We start from the raw sequence: 19,100 nt of genomic DNA, 5'->3' as shown, positions 1-19,100 counted from the left end.
AAAATACAATAAAGTACAAAGGGTTAGATGCCTAAATCTCTGACTTAACATCTGCAGATCCTGAAAATTTGTGTATAACAGCTGTCTGGCTCAGTTTCAGAGCATCTGAAGGAAAAAAATGATAATTTTTGGTCTTGTCTCCTTTCCAACACAATATGAAAAAAATTTGGCAGTTTTATTTATCTGTTAGATTCTTTATAGATGGAATTATTGATGGAATATTTACTACTTGGCAATTGACAGTCTCTGTTTTCTTCATGTCATTCTGAATTTTCTACCTCTTAAAAGGCAAATAAGGAGAAGCTTTACTGAGCTGATGAGGACCATCCTGCATTACGCCATAGACACAATTACAGGGAAGAAAGTGAGAGGTTGCTCATCCTTTGAGGGGGCAAATTTTGCTGGCCATGAAGGGAATGGGACAAAGGAGCAGAGAAAGATACTAAGTTCTTCATTACCTTAACTGACTTTTTTTTTTTTTTTTTTTTTTTGTGGCCATTCCTTTGTAAAGAGGTGCATTTACTTCTTTCTTTTGGCAGACTTCAGCCTCCAGCCAGCTCAGCACATTTCTTACTTCTTTCTTTCCTTGCCAGATTTCAAGGTCTGCAGAGCAAGAAAAAAATATCCTCTTTCTTTCATTAAAAAAAAAAAAAGGATAAGAGGGGTACATATGTAAGAAGGAAAGGTGTTTGGGTTATTGGAGAGCATCACAGGGAGGAGATGAAAGGGGTTTTTTTCTGAGGAAAAAAATAAGAATGAGAGGTTTTGAATAGAGAGAAAAGAGCGAAATAATATTAGATTGTGAAGGAAAAATGCCAGGTTTTAAGAAGAGGAGGAAGAGAGTAAAATTAGTTTAGAGAGAGGAAAGTGAAATTTAAGAGAAGTGGAACAGCAAAGTAGCTCAGAGCAGAAAGGGAAACTGGTAACATATGCTGGAAATAGAGGGACTTAGAAGAAAAATCTGGAGGGAAGAAAACAGTATTAGTGATGTTAGGTCACAACAGGAGTCCATCAGACTGTGCAGTAGGCAAAACAGTGTACTTATACCTGAGAAGCTGCAGAATGAAATGTGTGAACTTTTAGAGTTGTAAAGGAATATCTCACACAATATAATGAGCAAAATTCTATCCTGTCACACTTTATTAAAGATCATTTACCCTAGAGAGGGCTTTCATCAGCAGTGTGATCCCATTCCCCACTTGGAAAACAGGTAAGGTGGGTAACACCCGTGCTTGAACAAATACAAACCTGCTGTAGGGTTGTAAATGAGTTCAAAACAAATAAACAAACTGATTTTTTTGAATCTTAAAGTGTTTCTAGTCTAGGCTAAAATCCATTGCATCATTTTTCTGTCTCAGTTTAATATGATATATTAGGGCAGCATTTGACACTTTTGCAGTTGAATATCAACGACTCTGAGAATGTCACATTATAAGAGAACATTTCAGTCAAGTATGCAAAGGGATTATTTATCTGAAATAGCTACCTATTGGATCCAGTAATAAAGTCTTCATGTGCTTTTTACTAGGTGTATTCCCTGAAGTAGAATAACAGCTTGGACAGCATCTGTGTTTGTTAGAATTTCAATTAATGTTGTAGATTTTTCTCTGCTAGTAAGTTTTATTGCTATTGTATTTGATTGCTGTACTTAAAATTCATAAATGTTGTCTAAGTGATAAAAACTCTGAAAATTGTCAGTGAGAGATATGTTCTTTTTAATCTTCTTATTAGTAATAATCATAATAGAATATGATATATTTTGAAGCTCTTGTTTAAAAAATGCCAATTTCATTGGAATTGATCCTGAATGATCAAATGGAAATCAACTTCCATTCTAATGGGCTAAGATATTCAAATGTATGTTGATGAATGAGGAGGATACTGATGTAAATTACACGATCTAATTAGTTCCTGCAGATGTCATATCCAGACTGGATAATATGTATTGGTAAGTGACTATTACATTGCTACTGCTGCTTAAATTCATAGATGAGAAAAAATATTCAATGTTTTGTTTTCGGTTCAGCATATACTAATACAGCATGTGCAGTATGTTTCTTTTATCTGTGCAGAAAAAGAATGTGTGTGTGCGTGTGCGCACATATGAGGGAACACCTTAAACAGCATATTGTACAGGATAAACATTGATGTTTTCAACTTTTCTAGACCAAGTGAAAAGAAAAACTCAGACCCTTATTTGAAAGCTAATTAAATTAATATTGATTTTAAAAATGTATAGGTCTGGAGTTTAAAATGACTACATCAGTATTTTATTACTGAAAGCAAAATAAAGCTGAAGGTCTAGCTTAGGGTAAGAGAGAGCTTCCAATTAATAAGAACTTTTACACTGCATGCTTTGCTACCTCAAACTGTAAAGATGTTTTCTTAATGGCAATTAGGTATATACAATCCCCTGCTTCAAGTATGCTCACTCATTAAAAATGCACTCTGATTTTACATCCTGAGTCTGCTGTTTTGTGTGTTTTTCTTTTTCTTCTTAAATTGAAGGTGGTAAGGAACATCCAACTTCACTTTAAAGATTTTCAGAGATCTAGGCCTTAACAGCTGAAATCTAAATAACCATGTATCTCACAAGCACTCTTGAAAATGCTCCTCTAAAATGTCACTTATGAAGTATTTTTAAAAAGGCCTCAGAGATTAAATGTTTCTCCTCCGGCTATAACTCAGCTATATTATACAGCTCTCAGATTTTTCTGTAATATTTCATTATCTGCATTATCATTTTGGGGAAAAAGAACCCCTATGGCTAACACTATAATATATCCGATTGTATTGTAAGGCAGAAATAGGCAAGTTCAAGACTGCAATGAAGCACTTATCCCACAGCAAAGATATTTATTTTATATATTTGAGGCAAAAATAAATAGTTGCTTGATACAACACTTAAACTTGCTGTTGTGTTCCCTTGTTGGGGATGGGAGGAAAGGAAGGCAGAAGACACTGTCCTCATCTTCCATTTTTATAGTACTGATGCTGAAGGCAGCCCTTCAAAGCATATTAATCATCTATTGAATTGATCACTACTTAGCTAAAGGCCCAAATGATATTTCCCAAACTAATACTGTGGTTTTTAGAATTTTTCATAACTAGTTTTATGATTGAAAGGTTGGTTCAAATGAGAAGTGTCATGTTCATTTGCTTTAATTACCCTTGATACTCAAAAACTTTACCTCTGGCATATTTAAGACAAAACAATGCTTAAAGTGTCAGTAGAGTTACTCTATTTACTTGAGTGGTGACTGCGTGGTTTTCTCTGAATCCTCTCTTCTCAACAAGGATGGGGTCATTGCAATGCTTTCTGTGAACTGGTGATAATCTGCTAGATTATTTGCACTCCTTCAGCTGAGGTATGAGCAAAGTGCATCTCTTACAGACCTGTGCACTCTCAGCTTGCACTTTTTTAGATCTCAGCAGAACTTGCCTGTGTCTCATGGTTGCTAATGAAAATGTCTGATTTCTGCCTTGGTGTAAGCTTGTATCAAGCCAACTTGATGCAATTCCAATATCCTCCATACACATTTATGCAGAATTTAGCATTAAATTTAGGTGTGTGTTTCTCAGGTTTATTTAGGACTAAGATAGTAACACATACATACGAGAGTATGTATGTATATATATGTAGGTGTTTGGCACTGTATTGGGTTTTGGTCCATTTGTGCCTGTTCACCGAAATATAGCTCATAAAAGAAAATCAAAACCCTTACTGGGAATCAATTTGAGAAACACATGAGTTATATTGTCAAGGGAAAATATTTCATGAGAGATTTTATTTATGCTGTAGTTAGCTCCTATAATTGAAATCAGACAATTAGATGAATTAAGATCATAATTAGGGAAAACTTAGAAACAAATTACTTTAGGGTCCAAGAAAAGTAAATCTCATTCACTAACCATTCATTCCTTCTAACTTCAATGTGCATTGTATGTTTTAATGAGTATAACATAGAAGGCAGCCAGATTGTCTGCAGAAGGAAAACTTTGCAAGAAGAAAGGCAAATACATACCCTATTATTAACTACTGTTTTCGTGAAGCCTAGTACTTTTCACTGAGAAGTAAGGCCATACAAGCTTTTGTCACAGAAGGTTAATTGTCTTCTAATTGTATTGGTTCTTAGAAATTAGTGCATCTCTTTTAGATGTGATTTCAGGTTTCATTTTCATGTATTCCTTGGGGACAAAATCAGTTTTTTATGTCTTGTTCAATGATCTATAAGGTTCAATATAGTCTTTCAAAATAAAGCTTGTAACACTCCTAGGTCATGTAAACACGTGTCTTGGTAAGGTCACAGACAAGAATTGCCTATTTTACAAACAGTAGCTGAAGGCTGGAAATTGTTTTAAAATGACCTTGCTCAAAAGCAAGTCCAAAAATCCTTTTAATTAAATGAAACAGACAATGTTCAGTGCTTTGAGAAAGTAACTACAAATGTGTTCTTACAATTTCATTAATGACATTATCAAACATAGAAAAAAGGAAACCTTAGAAAAGCAAACAATTGGAAAGTAATTACATTTTCTGAGGGGATGAATACAATGTAGCAAAGCAAAACTGAAATGACCATGATGCTTCTATTACCACTACAAAATTTTAACTTTCTTAGTGCAAAGTCGGATATAAGGTGTGAGGGAAAACAGATATGACTTCTGGTTTAAATAGCTAAGTAATCCACAACCTGTGAACTTTAAACAAGAGAAAACTGCTAATGAAAACAAGTGATATGCCTTGAAAGTGTGAAAATAATTTGTTAAAAATTGTCACCAGTTTTGTTAATAAAAAAGGCAAAAATACCACAAATTTCTTTGATATTCGTGTTTTCAGAAGTAGATGTGTAGAATGTACTCTGCAACAGGATATTATATCAGCAACATTTGAACTTCATTCTCAGGAATACCGTGAGTTATTCATTTGTGTTCATCTGAAATGTGAAGTACCTTTGAAGTCTTTGAGATTCAGTCAGGCTCATAAAAATAACTTGGAGCAATACAAAAGGTACCATTTAGATTGTATGTGCTGAATAAATACTACTGTGATCATTAACTTATCAATATCCAGGTCCGAATTACTTTCTAATGCAGCAGTTCTAGGCATGCTGCACCATGTAATATATAACATTTATGTTTTCATGGCTATAATCATGGCTAATTTCTCATGATTGGAAGTGATTCTTATGTAATTAATATACCTACATGCTAAAAATGAATTCATTAAGTATGAAAGCAATAGAATGATGATGAGCCACTTAGTAATATTTCAACTTTCTGCTGATGTGAAACTGTGGGAATTGTCAAACCATTAGAACTGTGATTCTATTATCATTGCAAAGTAGCAATGATGTCGTTTAAGTCAAATTTACAAGTATTATTGCTTCCTATTTTTAAAAAAATTAATCTTGTGGAGCACTTAATTCTATCAGGGAAAAGTTAAAACTATTGCAACAAAATAATTTCTGAAAAGAAATTCTAAAGTTTATAAAGGTTATAGTTTTGAAAGTAAACTTTGTTTTATTATCAAATGCTTTATGAACTTGTAATCTCTTGTTGGATGAAAAATAGGCTGACCCATGAGATAATTTTAGTCAATAAAGGATTATTTTAGGATATTGTATTAGGATTTGTTATTAAATCCTATTCCAGGGAGTCAACAACTTCACCTTCTTCAGGGAGAATATGATGTGCATTTGTGAACTCTATGTTTCAACAAAGGATGTGAATTAGGAAATATCCTGAAAAACAACCAGAAGGTTACAAGTTATGAAAACTGGAAACACCATGAAATAATTTGAGTCATTTAACCTAGTGATAAGAAGACTTAGGCAGGAAGGATAATGAGGTTTTAAATGCATGAATGTGGCTGGAGGAAAGGTAAGAATAGTCTATTGTACTACACAGTATGGAGAAAAGAGAATGGGTTTAAACTGCAGCAGGGAAAATTTGGTTTATATATCAAGAAAATATTTCTAATAATGAGGGAATAAAAGAAGCAATGCATGGTTTCATCTTGCAGTTATTGTTCACAGTTGGAACCTGAGAAAATTCTAAGCTTTACTACTGTACAAACTTCCTGTGAAACCTTGTAAAAACTACTTAAAGAGAGTGTTAAGAAATAGAAGGATATTATCAATGTATCATTCATCTTTGAAATTTATTTCTTCAGAATACTACTTGATACATGAACAGAAATTATTGAAAAAGTATGTTATTAAATGCATATTTAACTAGATATAGCAGTTTCACCAAAAATTTTACAGTGGATGCTTCTTCCAAAATATAGCTGATGACTTTGAGGTAGAATCCCTTGCTCTTACCCACAACTAGTGGAAACAGCTTTATGTGATAGCCCATCTATATGTACTTCAGTAGGGTGGTATCCATGTGCCAGACATTTTTGGTCAGCAGCATTCACACCTGTGTATAGCCATATGCTGTGTCATCTCAACCCAGATTTTTTCAGTGATCTGGTTTACAATATTGTCCCTCAGAAATTTGCACTGACAGAATTGATGAAAGAGTGACCTACTCATGGGAGGGAAGAATGGGCAGCAGTAGCTAAGAGATATTGGGAAGTTCTTAAACTGGCTTCACAGTTAAATATATCTTGTATCATGTAAATGCACTCTGAGTGAATCCTAAATCCCAGACAAATATTCCATATAGAGAAAACTAGTCTCCAGAACCTGTAAGGAATGGGAAACATCTTGGAAATCATTTCCATTTTACCTATTATTTAACTATAACAAATTCACTGTGTTTTCCTAATTTGTTGCCTTAGAATGGTTTGATAATAAGTGTCAGTTGATTAATGATCACAGATGGACCTACATGGAAATGACTGATCATATGCAAACTTTCAGAAATGTAGTAACTTTCTAAATTTTTCCTATGACCATTCTCTGTTCTTTGCAATCCAACACATTGTTGGCTCATAGGGTAAACGCTGAAGTGCAGAATTTATTTTAATAGCAAGCATGAGAATATACTTACTAGTAGTTAGGGAATGATTGGGTGATTAATACTTTGCAGGTGAACATTTCATATTGTCCACCCTCAATTGTACAAGTATGTCAGTTAATAGGAAAGTGAACTTTGGAAAAAAAAAAAAAAAAAAAAGGCTTCGTGAAGTGAATGTTGTATTTATTATTGGCAAATTCTTATTAACTTCAGTGTAGATAGTATCACATTAATTCTGTCTGTTCAACATTTTCATTATTGTATCATCTCTACAATCTAAAAATAGTTAGGTGAATGTGCACAATGCAGACAGCTTCCAAGACAAATAATGCTTCAGGTTCCTTCCTCCTCTTTACTACCACACAGATCTATTACCAGGAATGCTTCATTTTGCTGGTCAGCTGGAGAATGAATTGATCTGATAGGCCATTTTGCTGATAACACTGACTCGTCCTTTGAACAGCTCTGTTTATGGATCTCATGCAACAGAGAGGAGCATTGCTTTTCTCTGATCTGTCGTTAAGTCTGAGACTGATACCTTTCTCTGTTGCCCAAAAGCTGTTATGTGGAGGAAGGAAGATAAGGAAGTTTAGTTTTCTTTGAGATATTTTTGTATTTCCTTCTTTTTTAAATCATTTCAAAGCCACTTGTAATACCAATTTTCTTCTTGCTTCTAAAGCAGGATTAAGAGGAATAAAATTTCTCAAGAAAAGTGGTATTAATTAAATAAATACTTAGTTATTTTGCTCACAGTCATGGGTTTCATTTGGCTTTACCTGCTCAACTTCTTGTTTTTCAGCTTAGCAAAGCAGAAAGGGTCAGGTCAGAAGTATGAATCTGATTCTTTCAGATGCCCCTCAACAAGGAAGTTCTCTTCCTCAGAGAATATTCCCATGGTCATGCAGTGATAGTGACGTAAATATTAATGAATACAAACAGTAAAAACAAAACACAACAAAGCAAATAATAATAATGCTATATGAAAAGAGAGAGAGAACTGAGAGGATACTGAGTTAAACTACTGTAAGGATCCTGCAGCTATCCTATAGAGGCTATAGCTATATAGTCCTCCTTCATATGTCCTAGGAAACAGTCATAGAAAAGTAGCGATTTTTCACTGGTCCTAAAAATTAGGGAAATTAGTCAATTTCAGTAGTCCAAGGATGGATTACTGTGACTATTGTTTAGTTCTCGACTATTGTTTAGTTCTCAACTATTGTCACATATCCCTTTGCTTTCCATTTTCACTCCGGCTGTGGGAGAGTCATTAGCACAGATATGAGGCCTTTCTAGTCTATGGCCCCTATCAGCTTAAAACTCATGGAGCATAAGATGTCCTCATAGAAATATAAAAGGAAATTCCTGGATCAAAAAAATCCAATACTTTGTCATTGCAGACAAGCATAGAATAATGTTACCAAACTGTAAAAACTGGTTTTCTTTTTCCCCACTATTCCTACTGACAGAACAGTACATCCTGGATGGTTCCACCAATCAACCTAACTCCAGCTTAAATATATCCTTAAGTTTTAATAGAGTTCTCTGCTACCTGACGGTCACATCCTGATGTCTTTAAGGAAAGAAACCAGACTCTTTGTTAGACTTCTTTTTGTTAGGTCTAAACCTCGTCTTCTGATCTCTTGAAGCTGTTCATTTCCCTCAGTCTTTCCAGTGGCCCTTCTTTCCATCTGCTCCAGTCTGAAGGAGTATTTTTCTTGATTAAGGGTAAAATATACATGATGATGATGTAATGCTGACTCCTAAAGGGAAGACCTAATTGTTTGGTCACTTCTGAGGAAATTGTTATTGAATTAAATAGGATTCAGGATTGCTTTAGCCTTGGAATATAAATAAAGACAATAATATTTGCTGAATTCTGAGGTCAAAAGCTTCTTTTTTTAATTATATGGAGGGTAGATATGAGATGAGAATATAAATATTCAAAATAAATAAAAACAATGGATAGCAACTATTCTTTTGTGACTATGTAATTTACCAGGCACTGCTTCCCTTGTGGTTTCCCTCAGTTACTAGTTTTACATTTTGTTCTATCAGTTATGATAGCTGTATGGTCATAATAATGTAGGTGATTCTACAATGTACCAGGGTTTTATCATTTAAAAAAAAAACAGCTATGATATATTTTTTTGATCCACAGTATGGTATAAAATTACACTATTTCAAGATCTGGATTGGATACTAGTAGAGGCAGAATAGAAATTTAAAGTTCATATAATTGTTGAATAATATTGTGTACATTTGTGGTTATTTTTAAGCAGAAGTGAATCTTGGCATTCTGGGCCACGTTACATCTGTATGGAAGCTGCTGTTACTCTCCTGTTTAGAAATCTGAGTAATATGAACGTACAATGAACAATGAGTAATATAAACAGTGGCAAACTTGATACAAAGACTGAATTTTATTACTACATGAATCCATGTCAGTGTCTTTTATTTTTGTTTTGAAAATAATGAAGAAAATAGTGTCTTTAGATTTTGTATTTACACTGGTACTGTGGCTTTAATTCCATGAATGCCAAGTTTTATAATTTTTTAATTTCTTTGTAGGTTTGTTTACTCTTAAAATTTGAAAGATGTGTGCAACAGATGAAAATGTCTTTGGAACATATTTTTCTAGATTCTCTCATTTTGTCATATTGTTTTAGAAAAGCTTTCATTGACCTACTGCTTGTGCAGACCCTGTGTCTGTTTTGAGAGAGCAGCCATTTCAGAAACCATTTTGAAGTTGGCTCATTGGGGGAAGTAATTCCACATTCACTTAGGCTTTTATAGATATGTGTATTTAAGACAGCTTTATAGTAATAAGCCAGTGGCTCCAGTCACTAGATAGTTAACCAACAACCTTTAACAATAGCATTTTTGAACAGCCATGCAAATCCATAAATTTCTATTCTTGGTCACTTTGTGAACTGAACATCTCATATTGTGCAAAAATTTCATTTTTTCTTTCATGCGGCACAACTCTGCGTGACTGTTCGTTGTTTGCTAGAAATTCTTATCGAGCAACACTAAATTAAAATTACTTAACTGTTATGACCCTGATTACAGTATTCTAGCCACTGTTCTGCTTATACTGTTTTTGTGCTCTTAAAGTTTTGTATGAAGCCTATACCTCCTGAGGGGAGATAGTATATCCTGCCTTTACCCTTGAATGCGGTAAACAAAGAGAGTTCTGAGCAGTGTTAAGGCACTTTCTCTTTGTTTGGATTGCTCTTAGGAGGTGTTAAAATATGCCTTTTAACATAAAGAAAGCATATGTTCAACATGTTAGATTTTCCATACAATAAATCATTGAGGAACACTCTATGCTAAAGCCTAGCTTTAAAAGGTTTTGCTTATAGAAATGGATTTGAACATATGAGAAAATAATGTATTGCTAGCTGATGTGGCTACACAAGCTAATTTTTTACTGATAACAAGATGCTGCTAAATATTTTTATGTTTTATTTGGGTATTACATTGCTTGAAAGGAAAAGCAAAACAAAACCCTCTAATAATATAGCAATCTAAGCAAGCAAATAAAATGACCAGGGAGCATAAGTCAAAAGTATTGTTCAGCATTGCTGTCAATGAGTAGTTGCCTCGCTGTTTTCAAGGTTTTTGTTTGTTTGTTTCATTTTAGTTCATTAGTAGGAATTACTGACAGATTTAAGGAAGCTTTAAGAACAGGTATACAGAGGAAGATGTATTTGATTTTGCCGTGTCATTAGAGGACAGAACAGGAAAAGTACAACAGTATTATTTTAAAAATATCTCTAGGTGAGGAAAAAAATGTCATCAATTGTTCAAGTTCAGTATGGAAATCTCAGCTTTGATATAAGACATAATTCATAGGGTAAGGTTAGGGCATGAAGTACCCTGAAAGAGGAATATAAACAGTTTACATTCCTTTAGCAGGAGCAAAGCAAGTTATAGGAGATTATAATGGAATGACACAGCCCTAAAAACAATGAATTAGGAAAATGAAAATTTTCACAGCAGCACTGTATCCTGTTCGTATCAGTTCAAAATAAAATTAAGGCTAAAAAAGAGAGTGTTTCAGTGTTTGCACGTGAGAGATGGTACATACTGTAGGAGGAGAAGCTGTACAGGCATGGAATGGTGCAAGATGTCTTCTCCTAAAGGCAGTGTACATAGAGATTTTAGAATACAGTCTCACAGTGTTTAATCTGATACAATTGCAAGCTGCTACAAGTCTTGAGGAACATTTCTGCTAAATCATCTTTTTTACAGCTAAATATTACTAATTTTATGTTGTATTTCAGCATATATTTTGAATGTTACTATTGTGTCTTCCCATCTTAAGTTCTTAATGCAAACTGATTTAACAAGTCAACACTATATCTCAGTGACCATTTTGCAAAAGAAAATAGGCAAAGCCTAAAATACTTTAAATTAGTAAGTGGCTGGAATTTACAGAAAAATCTTTAATACTATAAATTTCTTATCTCCTTCAAGATTGTGATAAACATTCTTTTTGGTTGTGTAAGAGACTGACATTTGACAGAGGGATTTTGGAGAAGGGTCAACATCTTTTGGAAGTTTACCATTTTGTACATTTTTCTGATTAATCTGCCATGTTTATCTAAACTGTATACACTGTCACTATTAATGTTATCTTTCCTGAAAGATGTTTTAATTCTCTCCCCTCCGACTGAAATATAAATAAACTGTGTACTTGTCTTTAACTTTAAGTTCACCAGTCAAAATTCACATAGAATGAGAGTAAATAAAAGTTCACTGCTAATTTATTCACATTGAGTATAAATAAATCTCTGTGTACTGTTCAATGTAGTAATCAAAAGACTTATGATGAGATATATATGCATATATGCAGCCTGTCATGCCCACCTTGGTCATTTCGGTCTTTGCTCTGTTGGATAGGTCACTGATAATTAAGGCAAGACAGATTTAAAAATTGCCCATAAAATAAAATCTGGGAAATTATGCTTTTTGACCTAATAATGTTTCATGCTATTCTATCAATTTAAATGTTTTTGTTGTCTAGCAAATGGAAGTAAATGATTGATTTAACAACGCATTAAAATATTTTGTGCATGACGGTTTATTTCATTTGAATAAGTGAGATGTTGGAAGTATTTCCATCCCACATATTCAAAAAAGTCACTAGGGATTTATATTCTCTGTTTTATTTTAAAAAAAGAAAATCAACAAGCAATATATTTCTGAAAGAGGAAGGGATAGCAGGATGCAATTAAATGCTTATCTTAACTATCTCAGCAGCTTCATGAACTCGGCATATCTTTGCAGCCCTCTGTCTTTCCTGTCTGTGTTTTGTATCTGTGCTGATGCCAGTTGAACAGAGAATTTGGTTTATGAATTCTGAGTAAGATTATTAGGTTTTTGTATGAATCCTTACCAGATTGTTATTTCCTGTTTGTATATGGAGCCTTTTGCTTCTCTGATGTTTTTTTTCAGCTGTCTTTAGTGTAACTGGAAAAGGGAGTGCTTCAGAGCTAGCAGCAGAGAGCTGTTGCTGTAAGGGCTCCACTGCTGCACTGTAATTTCCTAACATTAAGCTGGCTCCATTTAAGGAAAACTGGTTCGTCAAAAGGGAGACTGTTGACAAACTGATTAGTTCCTGTAATGGTGACAGTCTGGTTTCCCATCTAATAGATAGACCGAGGGAAAAAGGCAAAAAGAGTGGAAGCTGAGCTGATTTTCGGTCGGGTTCGGCAGCCTGGGCTGAGGAAGCCTGTCGGCATTGAGAACCAGGGATGGGGAAGAGATCCCGACAAAACTGGAGCATGTGTGCTGCTGCGCAGGGGGGCCTTCACTTGAAAGGGTCTGGGACTTCCACCAGACAAGAGAAAAAACACCTTCTCAATCAGTTGTGTTCCTTACCGGCAACCCTCAAGTGGCTAGTGAGGGGCACTCAAACATATTTATCCCGTTAATCTTATATCTTTATTCACAAGGTTTCTAGGTAACGGTAAGTGGATGTTCAGTTTGGATGAGTCAAAGAGATATTACATACATTGCTAAAAGTCTGTTATAATTATCTCAGGGTTTTAAGGGCACTTTCTTTGTGTCCCAGCTTGCAGCTTTGTTTCAATTTGTCTAGATAACTTTTTCTTCCCTCCATGTTTTCTGTCCCCTCCTGAAGCTCCTTTCACTGCCAGTTTTCCTCTGTACCTGGCTCCTTGTTAGACTTTGTTATTCTAGGTTCTGTAGGCCAACATGCATCAAATGTTGTAAACTGAGTGAGCGTGGCAGTCATCTACATCCCTAATACATAATATTTTGACAGATCCTAAATAATGGTACAGTCAGAAAAAGTGTAATTTGCATTGATTCCTTATGTAGTGAGTGTTCAAGATACTTGAACAGGAGTGTAAGTGTATGATAAGAGAGTGAGAGAAATTGTAACAGGAAAAGCAGATGACAGGAGGAGGTAAAATAATCTTCAGAAGGAAGCGACAATGTTATCCACTTACCTGCATTTTTCCATCATCTGCAACTATGGGATCCAACTTATAGCTGAGGTTATTGTTTGCTATCTCAGTTTGGCTATAAAAAAAAAGTGATTCTCATTTATTTTAGGTGCCAGATTTGATCAATGCTAAATGCAAATATTTTTAAAACACTTGGAAACTGCATGAAATGGGAAACGTACATGATTTTTTCTATTCTGTTGCATAAACCCTTTTCTCATTTTAGTGCATGGATGTAACTTAATGCTATTATGTACATCCGTTGTTTAATTTAACCAAAAGCATTATTTTAGATAGTCTCAAGAATTAATTATTAGTTATAATAAAAGTAGACACTTGTCATCTAAGATTGTAGATTTAATAGGCAAAATTTGCAGTTGAGGATATAGTAAATAAAAATACAGAGGAGTGCAGAGAAACTTAAAAAATTAAGTTCTAATTTTTCCTTATTCTGATTCAATTTCTTAATAGTTTGTGTTACTGAAATTTCTGATGCCCAGATGCTGAGCTTATATACTTATACTGAAGTCATCAGTGTTCATAAAAGCAGAAGGAAGAAAGATTGTGCGAGAAGACAGTGGGAAAAAATACAAATTGTTTACTCCTTCCAAGTAAACCATTCTAATTGTTGCTTGTGTGTATTTTACAATGCAGGATCAGGCTTGGTGAATATCAAGATCATTTCCTAAATACATTTATATTGCATTCTACAACGCATGTTATGTTCCTGTCTGATCTTGCCAAGCATGTTGTTATTTGCCAATCATCCAACACACAAATTACTCTGGAACCTATTTACATTCTGAGATCAAAGTTTTTGTCACATATTTTTTGTTTCCAATTATTATTTATTATTTGAACACTACTTCCAATGTGTGAGAAGCATTTTGTCTGCCTTCCTATTTTTAAAAACAGTCACTAGCTAGCTAATATTGTTTGAGGGAAGCAAAAGGAACAACCCCTTAATAAATTGATACTTCTGTTTGGCATTAGCATTCTCTCAGCTGAAACTATGTCTATTTTGAAATATCTTAACTAATATAAACTCTATTTTGCAGTCAGTTTCAATTAATCATAATTACCTTTTGTCGTGCTTGTTCAATTTTTTCATCCTCTCACTGAAATATCTTACAATATGTTGTCTCCCCCCGCTGTTGTAATAGAAAAGCCAGCACAGGACATTCCTGTCTCTGAATTTCACCCTCGTGTGAATGCAACTCTTTATAGGGCTGCATCAGATCAATGTGATAAAGTGAGGTAAAAGATCATTTGAAAAAATATTTTTTTCTAGCTCAGATCATTTTAATAGTATAACAAGGCTTCATAAACAGTCTATAACCAGAGATGACTGGGAAGGAACAAGCTGCTGGTGATGGGAATTTTCTATATCAGCTCTGTTGCCAAAGAAAACATAATCTAACTAGTTCCACAGAGTTATTATTCTCAGATAATATTTTCAGAAATGCTTACTTTCAAATGTTTCTTTCTTTAATATTAAATTATTTTTATTGCGAGACACTTTACTTTGCAATATACATAAAAAATGACAATTCAGAGAGCTATATATCTGTTATACAGCAGTAGGCACTATTGATTAACTTCTTAGAGAAGCCTGAAGCAATGATTAGGACTACAATAAAGGCATAATATGCAGCATTGCAAGAAGATGCTGATGGTTGTTGGTTTCTTCACTATGATATATTTCTCACCATTCTTTCTATAACTGACATACAATACAGTTTTCACGAGCTGGATTCTTTTTCTTTCTCCATGTGTGTCTGTGTATACATATATATATTTAAATACATACATATATGTATAATAATATATATATGTAGAGAGAGAGATTGATGGTTTCCCCACACACACACATATAGCAGTACTTTAATGTAAATTACAGTCAATTTGGGGAAGGCATAAAGCTGTTCTTCTGACAAGAAGCAAATGGACCACTATGAAAATAACTTTTTTTCTGCTAAAATTCAAATTTTATGTAGATATTTTAGAGTTAAAGAGTTGTTAGGGATACAAATTAGCTTCTTGCTCTGTATTTATTGCTTTAAGGCAGAATTTGGTCAAAAGTACATATGCACTTGAAAACGTGTGTTAGAGTGCTGAAAGTGCCATAGTCACTACTGGTCATTATGGTCCAACCATCTTTGGATACTCTTCTGCAGAGTTTTATATAGTGATAGTAAAAGTGAACATTATTGAATAATAACTCAGCAAGTAATTAGACATTGGTTATGTTATACTTCGGAAGAGATTTCATATTGTGGGAAGGAGGATTAAGGTTGAAAAATCAGAGCAGGATCATGTCTTATAGCCACTGAAACCTACTGTTTCACAGGGGATGTATATTGAGATAGGGCAGATGGCAACATTTCTAGAAACATCTGTTGCGCATCATTCTTCTGCACAGCAACCCAGATACTGCTGACAACTTGTATGTAAATCATGCTGACAATTCGTTCAATGTCTTTCCTGCTGTGACTGAGGTTGTTCTGGCCATACCATTTATCAGATATAGAAGATATCACAGTCCTGCAAGAACGGCTCCAACTGTTCTGTTGGCCAACAAACAGTGGAAGTCATTAAATCAGTGAAAAAGTTTCTCTCCCTAAAATTTATCTCTATCTTACAAAAGGAATAGTTACCTCTATCCCTGATTCTGTGTGAAAATGAACATTAGATATTAAATGTTGTGCAGACTAGAAAAATGCTAAATTGCTTTCTATGATTGTTCTTAGCCATTTTCCTTTATTTTTCTAGTGACACTGGTAGATACTTTTCTGACCTTGTGTTTTAAAATTACTTTCATCTCAAGAATGTGACATATAAGGGGGAAATTATGCATGTATTACTGTATAAATGTCAGCCTTTTTAGTTTGCAAATGCCTGCTATAAAATAATCGCATTCACAGGAAGTTGATTTACAACCCATATCAGGCTTGGATCTGCATCTTTCTAATTTAATATCCTAAATGAAGCAAAAAAAATTTGATATTGTATTAAGATGGAGAAAAAAAGTCAGTGTAATATTTCTTTAATTAATAAGACTCTCAAAATAATGAACTAAAACACTGGTATTTAGTAAAGATATATATATTACCCCTGTTAACGACTATCCACCCTTTAAAAGTCTACTCTATTGTGAAGAAAAAATGATTTAGATTCATAGGGTAGAATGACATCCTACGTGGAGGCAGTGGAATAGTATATATGTGTTAAGAGGTAGGTAATGCATAGTTCTTATGTGGCAATTAAGAGAAGTCTTGCATCTTAGAATTATGATTGTTTCTAGTACACTAGACATGAACATACATTAGAGAAAAGTGTGTGTCAGGGAGAGAAGTGATCTGCAGGTCTGATTCAGACTGCTAAGTTTACTATTTCAGACAACTAGTCTGAACTGGAATATATCAAGGAGTATTAAATTTCATCCAGGCATTTAAAAAAATTTCACTGGAGGAACTTCTGTGGTCAAATACTAATGAATACAAGCTTCATTAGACGGTGGGAAGAATCAAAGTCAGTAGGTAATGAAGTCTGACTGCTTCCTGAGAGGTACTGAATTTACTCCTAAATTTGAGTAAACTTTAATGTACGAAAATTCTGATCACCTTGCAAAAGCAAGGAGAATTAGATGACCAGAAAACATTATATAATTTCAAGCAACACAATGTCTATACCTTGTTAATATATGTAGTAATCTGAGTTCTTCTGTTCCTGTGAATGCATCTGTTGTCATTCTGTGACACTACCTATATGCGTGCAATGAATGAAAGCTGGTCTAAAAAACAACCAAAAAAACCTTTTGTACTATTTGACATGTTACTTTAACAAGTCCTAATTTTCTATCAACAAACACATACAACTTACAACTTAATGCCCTGCCAAATAGCATGCTATGGCTTGCATTATGGCCTTACTGAGACTGATGCCAAGGTTGTTCTTGTTTTCAAAAGAGCTTTAGAATTCCAGTAGCTCAACAGGGAAAATATTTTGTCTTGGATTTTCTTTTTGTAGTTTTGCATGTTTTTTTTTTATATTATTATTTATAATTCACTTCAGTTTTTATAAGGTTGACTATACTTGGGCTGTTGTAAACTTGCACTGTTTTCCACTTAATATTATCAAAGTGGTTTTATATATATATATATATATATATATATAATTTGTAAAGGAACATACTCAGAAAGTCAGGTAAAATTATCAGAATGGTAACAGAGTCATAAAAACTTCCACCCCAACACCTTGGCATACTGCCCTTTTATTGGACTATAATATATTTTAGAAGTATATCCAGTGCTTATTTGAAAACTTTGCTTACTCTTGTTTAAAAAAAAGAAATTAAAATTACACAGTGCTTTTTGGTCTGAATTCCTCTAGCTTTAGTTTCCTATCATTTTTCTACTATTAAAGATGTATGTATTATGAGGAATGACAGCTGTTCTATTTCTAATGAATTTTTAATAACCTAATGTATTCTTAATTTATTTGAATAACAAAAGTAGAAAATAATTCAGATAGAATAGTTATTTTGAACTGCCACTATATCATTACTTTCTGCTGTGATTAAAATGGATTTAAAATATCACTATAGTTATTTATTTTACAAATCAAGAATCAATAACTGTTTGGATTCCAACTTGCAAACATGTTAGAATTGAAAAATTGCACACTTTATACCTTGTGACAGTTTTTTCATAAAGTTATCCTTTTTATTAGAGTATTTCACCACCTCCAAACACACATGAATATGTCACAACATGCAGAGCATGACTTTCCTCTTGAAATGGTTCTGCATCTGACTGATGTGTGATACACACATTATCAGGAACCAAGTGTGAAGTCTGTACCCTGCAGACTTCTTTGAACTTAGGAAACCATGAGTTCTTACGCTTCCGTCTGCAGTCAGTCACAATATTTAAGTTGCAATAGTCATGATAGTCATAATGTTTACATTGCAGGCAAGATTGAAATAAACTTCATGGAGGACTGAACCCAAGGACTTTTGGTTCATTAGACATACGTAAACTGTATGATGTATTTAATTTATGTTAAATGATACAGATTCCTATGTAATAAATACACTGTTCCACTGAAGTAGGTGGAAGGTGGAGTAGACATCACGCTTTGGGCATCTTCCTGCTTCTATAAATAAATGTCAAGGAATATACCTAAAAATTAGTATAGAAGCAGTATCTGGGAAGAACAGTGCAATATCCACCAGCATGTGTAAGTATGAATAATGAGACAATTGCTAAAACCAAGGTTAATCTAGACATTCCAGTAATTAAAATGTGTTCTCCCTCTTTGATGAAATCGCATGAGTTTTCCATTCTACTTGTTTGCTAAAATACTGTCACCCTTGGAGAAAAGAATACTATTTTCTATTCCTGCTGCAATTAAGATGTTGGCAGTTTTCACATGCGAAAAAATGAATTTATGAAAGTCTGTTTCTATTTCATGAAAAATGACCCTGAAAGATTTTCTGGTAATTCCTGTAAAATCTTTTGCTATTACACAAAATTTGCTTGGATCAATTTGTCAGTTTATTGCCACTAATCTGACTACTTCAAAAAGCAAGCAGTGATATAGTATTTTTGCAGACCTGAGAAGCCAACAAGTACTTTCCAGCTACATGTGGAA

At 33.9% G+C, this 19,100-nt stretch overlaps 1 long non-coding RNA gene across 1 annotated transcript; it reads right to left on the bottom strand.

The window, feature by feature from the left end:
* Positions 1–507: 507 nt before the first annotated feature.
* Positions 508–14,624, bottom strand: LOC106492589 (uncharacterized). Its single transcript, XR_001294031.1, has 3 exons — positions 14,528–14,624; positions 13,449–13,521; positions 508–603 (listed from the first exon to the last, which is right to left on the bottom strand). It is a non-coding gene; the product is annotated as an uncharacterized lncRNA (long non-coding RNA).
* Between the last annotated feature and the right edge of the window lie 4,476 nt (positions 14,625–19,100).

This window comes from Apteryx mantelli, chromosome 2 (assembly GCF_036417845.1).
Source record: "Apteryx mantelli isolate bAptMan1 chromosome 2, bAptMan1.hap1, whole genome shotgun sequence".
NCBI classification, from domain to species: Eukaryota; Metazoa; Chordata; class Aves; order Apterygiformes; family Apterygidae; genus Apteryx; species Apteryx mantelli.
The sequence above is the reverse complement of the archived record's forward strand: the minus strand, read 5'-3'. Positions and strand labels throughout refer to the sequence as shown.